This window comes from Vombatus ursinus, unplaced genomic scaffold, assembly GCF_900497805.2.
Source record: "Vombatus ursinus unplaced genomic scaffold, bare-nosed wombat genome assembly UNPS02012179.1, whole genome shotgun sequence".
NCBI lineage: Eukaryota > Metazoa > Chordata > Mammalia > Diprotodontia > Vombatidae > Vombatus > Vombatus ursinus.
In genome coordinates this window covers 919,228-927,806 of record NW_020951957.1, presented here as the reverse complement: position 1 = coordinate 927,806, position 8,579 = coordinate 919,228, and positions in this window count along the sequence as shown.

The window sequence follows — 8,579 nt, the reverse complement described above, 5'->3', positions numbered from 1 at the left end:
TTGTTTTGTTTTGTTTTGTTTTGTTTTGTTTTGTTTTGTTTTGTTTTCAGAGGAGGGGAAGTTTGTGAGAAGGGAAATAACAGCTCATGAAAGCTTGCTGCTAAGGTCAGTGGAGAGGGTATCCATACTAATGAACCCCATGTGTCTTTTTTAAGCATTGAAAAGATCTGGATTCAGATTCTGAATCTGACACTTACTAGCTATGTAAACCATGGCCAAGGCATCTGGTCTCTAAGTGCCTCAGGCAGCTATCTAAGCTTTATCCACTGTCACAGACAACTTGCAATTTTGATTGATTAATAATAATTGCCATTACTATTATTTATTATTATTATTATTATTGTATATAGTGATTTAAGGTTTGCAAAGTGCTTTACATATGTTTAACTTATTTGATCTTCACAAAAACCTTATGAAACAGGTGTCATTGTCATCCTCATTTTAAAGTTGAGGAAACTGAGGCTGAGAGAGTGATTCACCCAAGGTCACACAGCTAGCAATCATCTGAAGCAAGATTCAAAATTAATTCTTCCTGATTCCAAATTCTGCATTCTATCTATTATATTAGAGGAATTTAATTCAATTCAAGTTTTTATTATGTGCCTTTTATGTAACAGATGCTGTGCTAGTCCTCAGTATACAATGACAGAAATGAAACAGTCTCTGCTCTCAAGAAGCTTATGTTTTTGCCAGAAGAAACAAATTACATGCAGATAAGTAAATGTATACATATACATATATTTGTTAAATATTTTTTGTGTTTACTACATATACACTTATGTTTGCTAATATATACTTCATAAACATATTTATATGCATTTACCCAATAAACAATAATTTGTGAAGGGAAAGAATAACTTGGGAAGAATTGGTTAAGACCCCTTGCTGAAGGTGGCATTTGAGCCAAGCCTGAAAGAGAACACAGGTAAGGAGAGAGAGAAAAAGCCTTCTAGACTTGGGGACAATCTGTGCAAAGGAATGAAGTTGGGATGGTATCCTGGGACCCTTAAGTAGGCGAGTCTAGTTGGAATACAATGCATATACAGGAAGACAATGTGAAATAGGTTGGAACCAGTCTGTGAAAGACTTTAAATGCCAAAGAGAAATTTGTGTTTTACCTATAGACAATAACCAGTGGAATTTTTTGAGCAGAGGAGTGGACATTGTCAGACCTATGCTTTAAGAACATAAATTTGGTTCCCCTGCTGTCAAGAACTAGGTACTATACTCACAAAATCTTCAATCCTTACTATATTTGCATAAAACAACTAAGTTCAACCCTGTAGTAACATGGTATTCTGTGGGGTGTAACTCAGGAGTACTGTAAAATAAAGGAAGCTGGTTTGGAAAGGGGTTGGGGATGGAGAAGGGTGAGGAAGGAACATACCACATGTCCTACCTAACACCAAGGATGTAGCAACAAATCTACAAGCATTCCTCGACCTCCCCTAGCCTTGCTTTTGAGTTTTTATGAGTTTGACCTCCACTCAGCTTTTTTGTTGTTGTGAAATTACAACCACTACATTTCAACAAATGCAAGAAATGACTTAGGCATCAACAGAAACTCCAGATATAGGCATGAGATTTAAAGGGCCATTGATATTGGATAGCAAATAAATCTTAACCAAGGGAATGAGCCTGTCCCTTCTCAAAGAGCAAGTTTGAACATGCTTAGATCTCAGATTGATAGATGCATGCTGCTACTGTGTGTGCCAAGGTGACCCCATTCACTCAGCCTGGTATGGCAGAGATTCCAAAATAAACATCCTCAGCTGATGAAAAGGCAGTTCTAAAAAGCCAGTTTCATCATCTAAAGAAGCATGAACACATTCGAGAGATGTGTCCTATATGACAGCCAAGGCAGATCAACTCTGGGGAATTGATGACTTGGTGGGATAGGAATGATGAGTCACTCTGTAAAGGACTCCCATTGGCTTTCATAGAAATAAAATCCAATATGAAGATGGGATAAGCTATTCCTAGAGTATCTATTCCTTACCCAAGAAAGCTCTTATCCCTAACTATGGATAGAAAAAGGATACCAAGAAGAATGGGAAATAAAGCTGTAAGGAGAAAAATGAAGATCTTCAGAAGAAATATAGACAGTATGGTAATATCATACTATTCTGAGCCTTAACCAAGAACTACTGAATATGGGATTCATACAATGCACAAGGTGGAGGCATTTACAGGTAAATTTTTTGGCAAACAAAATAGGCATTGTCACACAATCCTAACATTTCAACTTGATCCAGCAAGCATTCATTAGGCACCTGTTGTATGACAGATATTATGTTTTATGCTAGTGATATAAAGGGGGGGGGGAAGTCCCTTCCCTCGAGTAACTCACATCCTACTTGGGGGAAAACAACCTATATACTGATGAGCAAATACAAAATACGCACAAAGTTCATACAAAGTAATTTCAGTAGAGCTGGGGATAACAGCAAGGGGTGTGGAGGAGAATCTCCATTCAAAGAATGTAGCTAAGGTAGGGAAGAGTAGGCCTTTTTATACATAGCACACTTACTTCAAACCAAGGGAATGCCCTCTCTACAATAATGCCTCTGATTGCAGGATGCAGGGTTTTCTTGACTGTCCTATTCTATCACCAACCTGTAGAATACCTGACCTAGTTTAAATCTGAACTTCACCAAGGCTTTTGGAAACTTAATGGGTCAGGAAACTCACTGCCTAAGAATATTTACAGGCACTTTCATGATCCTTTTCATGCATGGAACTCAAGACATACTGTAAATTTTCATCTGCATTTCCAAATGTCCCTCCCAATCCTCCAAGTCCAGCAGTGTGTTGATAACAGGTCATTTGGGTTGGAAAGAAATACAGAAGACAACATGTTCACTATTGATTGATTTACTAGAGCTTGATGCCACCCATGGTCAATGAGGGCTGTAAGTGAGGGGAACTGGGAGAGCTCCATGTGGCCTTACAAGCTCTGCAGAGATCAGGTTTCCTTCTGAGATAGGAAGCTAGTTTTTCTTTGCCTTTTCTTTTCCTTATTGCCTTGGGTTGGGGCAATACTATTTTAAGCACCAAGAGAGGCACTTTATTAAGCACTAAGCAAGCAATAATCTTTGATGAATTTTGTAAAAAAAAAAAATGCTCTTTGTTGAATCTGCAAGGCTATATTTGGGGAGGATCATGATTTTCACCTGTACATGTGGGACTGCATTAGATCATGCCACATTGACTGTTTTGAGAATCTTATATGGCCCTGGGGAAATAAGTAAAGGGACAATGTGTATATCTCCCCAGGCCCTTGAAGGACTTCCAGATTGGGGATATGTATCATGTTTTCATAATGTACTCCAGTCAATTTGCTGAGTATGGCAGGATTTTTTGTTTCAAAGGAGAAGGAGTGGGGGGAGGGAGGGGGAGAGTGAATAGCCAATGAGTCCAGTCCTTATGAGCAAACATATTATAGTCATATCACAGGGCTGGCTGCCTCTCTCCTACCCCACTTGGGTAAGAGCCAAGTAGGAATGATGATGATGATGATGATGATGATGACAATGATGACTATGATGATGGTCATGATTCCATCCAACAATACCAATAGGATCATTTGGGGGGAGGGGGGCGGGTGATGATTTCATTGGAATAGGGAACAGAGGATAATGAAATACTCTCTACCAGCACATACTGGCAACCATTCTGCAACTTACAACCTCAGATTGTTGCCTAGGGGCACTGAGAGGTTAAGCAGCTTGCCTGGGTAGAGTAACACAACTAGTATATATCAGGACTTTAACACAGGTCTTCCTGACTCCAAGGTGAGCTCCCCACCCATCCAATACTAGGAGCTTCAGTGTGAACCACAGGATCATAGATTTAAAACTCGAAGGGGCAATCACGATCATATGTTCCAATGCCCTTATTTTATAGATGAAGAAACTGATGCCTGGAGAGGTTAAGTGATTTGTTTCAGATCACACAAGCAATAAATAGCAGAGTCAGAATTTGAAACTAGGTCCTGTGAATCCAAATGCAACATTTCTTACACTTGCCAACATTTTTATATAGCTTAGCAACAGCAAAGTACCCTATACATACAGATAGTATCTTTTTCGATTCTCACAATCATGTACTACCATAGGTAATACAAGAAATACCATTCTTGTCTTATAGATTAGAAAATGGAGGCTAGAAGCAACTTACCTGAGGTCACATAGTTTCAACAGCAGAGCCAAGGTTCAAACACAAATCATCTGACACACCAAGATGTCAGATCAAAATGTAATGCAATATTGCCAATAAGGCAGACTTTACCTGTCTTTTTTTCCAATTCTGTGACTCCAGCCTTATGGGAAAATCCCAAAGATACTCTATCTACCAATGCAGTTCAACAACCCATATTTAACTACACATCTTAGAGAGTTGTCCGGGGTACTGAGAAAAAGCACACAACTAACCCTTATCAGCAGCAGCTAGGTGGCACAGGAATAGTTCACTGGACTTAGAATGAGGAAGACTCATCTTCCTGAGTTCAAATCTGGCTTCACACTTATTACCTGTGTGACCCTGGGAAAGTCACTTAACCCTATTTGCCTTAGCTTCCTCATCTGTCAAATGAACTGCAGAGGGAAATGGCAAACCAATCCAGTATCTTTGCCAAGAAAACCCCAAACGGGGTCATGAAGAGTCAGACATGACTGAAAGGACTGAACAACAAACTCCCTATCAAAGGCAGAACTTAAACACAGCTTTTCCTGATCCCAATGTTATCCCTTTAGCCATTGTGCCAAGCTATTTCTAATTTACTTGACACCAAATAATTTATCAGTTCAGTGGATCAGTTAGGCCAGCCTTTTTTTTTTTAACTTCAAACCCAAATTTTGGTTAATTAACTAGAGTTGTCACTTTGCAACCAGTTAGTATAGGATGAAATGTCAGAAGTCAGTGTGGAATATAAAGCATCCACATGGATTCTTCTATCTAAAAATGTGACCTTCTTTATCTCTGCATTTCTTAATGAAGCCACAGAACCTCAGACAATATGTCAACACTATCTAGAGGAGGAAGGCATATCCATCAACCTCATTCTAACTCAGAGAAGAACACATCAATCTGGTGTTTTCTATAAAACCCTATAGCAATTTTGGCTGCTCCAGATTTTGGGGGGGATGTATGTTAATCATTAAAAATTAGTTTAAACCATTTCTGGAGTGCTTTCAAAGGGAAGCCACTGTTAACCTAAAGGTTATGGAAAGGAGAGCAACCAGAATGGTGAAGCATTTCTAATTCATACCACAGAAGGATCAGTTGAAGGGACTGAAGATGCTTAACCTGGAGAAGAGAATACTTAGGGGAATTATCAATCAATCCAAAATCATTTATTAAGGACCTAGTATGGGTCGCGCATTTTGCTAGGGGACACAAGTACAAAGAATGAAACAATAGCTACTCCCCAGGATTTTACAGTCATAATGGAGAACCTGAAAGTTGTCTGCAGGTGTTTCAAGGGCTGCCATGTGGAAGGATTATGCTTACTCTTCTTGGTCCAAGAAGGCAAAACTGAGAGCAATGACTAGAAAATGTAGAGAGAAAGACAGACATAACATAAAGAAAAAGATCTGAGTTTTCCCAAAGTAGAACGACCTCCCTTGGGAAGTAATGGGTTTCTCCTCAATGGAGGTCATTAAGCAAAGCCTCGATGACTATCAGTATGATTTAGAAGGGATCCTCCTTCATATACAGGTTGGATGAAATGGCCCCTGAGGTCCCCGCAGCTCCAAGATTCTGCGATTTGGTAATATAGGTCTTATCACTGCTCCTGTGGCACTTTTTTTTTAAGCCCTATACTCAAACATCCTATTTTGAAAACAACGGGTAAATAATCCATCATTTGCCTGAATTCAATTCCTTTTCTTTCTGGATACATTTTGTGAACCAACACCAGCAAAGTATTGTCAAGCACTGGTGTTCAAGCCTAATTTAAAGCTTTATAGAAATGATTCACACAACTCCCTAATGAACTAAAAAAAAAAAAAAAGACAGTTAAAAGTCAACACAGGAAAGCCGTATCAACACCCCAAACTCTTTCCTTCACAGATTGACAAATAACTCTCTTTAGACAGGGAGAGAGACTCATTTATCCACTCATTCAACAAACATATATGAAGTCCCTTTTGTGTGCAATGCCGTAGATGCTGGAGAAAAATAGGGATAGACACAGAGCTGTATAGTATCTAAAACTACATGCACATAAGCCTTCAAGAAGGTTGCTCTACAATGATTTCCCACTCTTTTCCTCTAGGGATCAAGAAGGCAGTGAATATCAATATTTACAAACTATTCAATCTACTTTGTTCAACTAAGAAAGGAAGGGTATAATGTGACCCTTCATACCATCTTTCTTTTTTCTTCAACTCAATAGGTTTAGACAACACCAATGTCAATAGAGATGAAGAGGAGGTGATATCAGTTTAGGAGACTGATGCATTTTCTTTTCCTTATAATTCATCTTCCCATCCAGCATTTTGGTAATTGAAGCCCATTGAAGCAGAATTGTATTAAGTACATTAGAGTTGAATGAAATCTTTCATATTCATTTTATTTTAAAATTCTTAGCATTTTCTGGGTAGGAATCCAATTTCTCCTTATCAAATACAGCTAGTAATATTTACACCATGGTTCAGAACAAGATAAATCTTGTTCTAAGGAAAGAAAACACCCTAACATACCGTAATGAGTAGTGTGGCAGTAATGAGTCTATACTTTTCTGTATACTATACAGGTATTGTCTTCATTAGATTCCCAGGAGACTGGGAACAAGAGATATTTTGTCACTGTGAAGAAAGAAATTCTGGGAAGAGAAAGAAGGATCAAAAACCCAAAGGGGAGCCTCATGGAGAAAGATATGGAGACATGACATTTAGGAAGTCCTGAGACACTGAGGAAGCCAAACTAAAATGGATGCCTAGGTTTACTTCTGGACAGGACAGCAGCCTTGAGGAGGTGGGGCAACAAAAAAGCAGAGACAGCTTTAGCAACAGTCAGGAGAGCATGGTAGCTGTGAGTTAAAACTGATAGGGTTCCTGGCTGCCAAGCTACTATGTAGATTTCCCTGATTTGCAGGTAAGGTGCTAGATAAAAGGCAGTTTTGTCTCCAGAACATATTGGGTAAGTGGAGAAAGGGAATGTACTCATTTGGAAAATGGCCACTTATAATTTTTCTGGTGTTTGTTTCATCCAATTCTATTTCAATTCAATGTTTTAACTGACTCTATGCTGTGGTGACAGATTTTTACTGCATGGTAAAAACCAACCATTCAGACCCAAATTGACTTAAGAGGTCCACAGTTTCACACTGAGGTAAGGGCTCAATTCACAATTGAAACATACTTTTCCCCCCCAGAAATACCTTCACATTGAATCAATAATCCATGGGAGTTCCAAGGTAGAATTTAAAACAGACTATGGGCTGTGGTTCAGTTGTTATCAGACTGTGGTTCAGTTGATATCAAAATCACTTTTATTTCATTATTTGAACACCTCAAAAGATCTGTGATTTTATTGAGGTGAGTACTCACCCCACATATATAAACTCTTTACAATTTAGAGGCCAATTTCATGAGTTGCTTGTGGCCAAAAAAAATTATCATCTAATGGTCTGCTTTATAGTGATGAGCCTCTTTGAATTTATCTGGGCTAGTACTCCAATAATAGACATATGGTTTGTCATCAGTCTCATATTAGAATCTTTAATAGTTTGCTAGGTTTTTCTAGAATTTGTAATCTGCAAACATGACATCTGAGACCTGGGGTCACCTCCACACTTAATGAAGCATTGGAGAAGAATTTTAATAGCAATACCATAACCCTAAAAAAAAAAGGCACTTCTTTTAAATACCTGTAGTATACTCATTTTATATGACTGTAAGCTATGGAACTAGTATAGTCTGGGAAAAATTAAAAAACTAGTATCATTCAGGGGAAAATTAAGCATCCAGTGATGCAGGCTGTAACACATTGAAAATAAGCAGCTGTGAGGATCAACCACAGTAAAGAATGTCATCAAAGAAATGTATAATAAATAAAGTCTTGAAGATGTTAGTAATAATAATTGCTCATATTTGTATATATTATTTAATTTGATCTTCACAATAGCCCTGTGAGGTAGGTAAGGCAATTATTATTGATACCATTTTACAGATGAGGAAATATGCTAACCGGGGATGAACAAGAAAAGATAAGGAATGGTACAATGAAGATGACAATGGATTTGGAGTCAGAGGGTATGGATTCAAATTTTTACTTTGTGGCTACTGTGTGATATTGAAAAAGTCATTTTCCTCTCTCTGGGTCTCCATTTACCCAACTGTAAAAGAAAAAGAATGGGCTACATCAGTGATGTCAAACTCAAAAAGAAATAAATCCCACATATTAACTAAGAAAACCACAAAATAACATTATCTATCTTGCATTGTATTATTTATCTTATTAAACATTTTCCAATTACATTTTAATCTGGTTCCATACCATGCTGGGAAGTTTTCCAGGAGCACTTCTGCCCCACCTCTTGGCTGGATGATCTCCAGGAACCCAATTAAATAAAA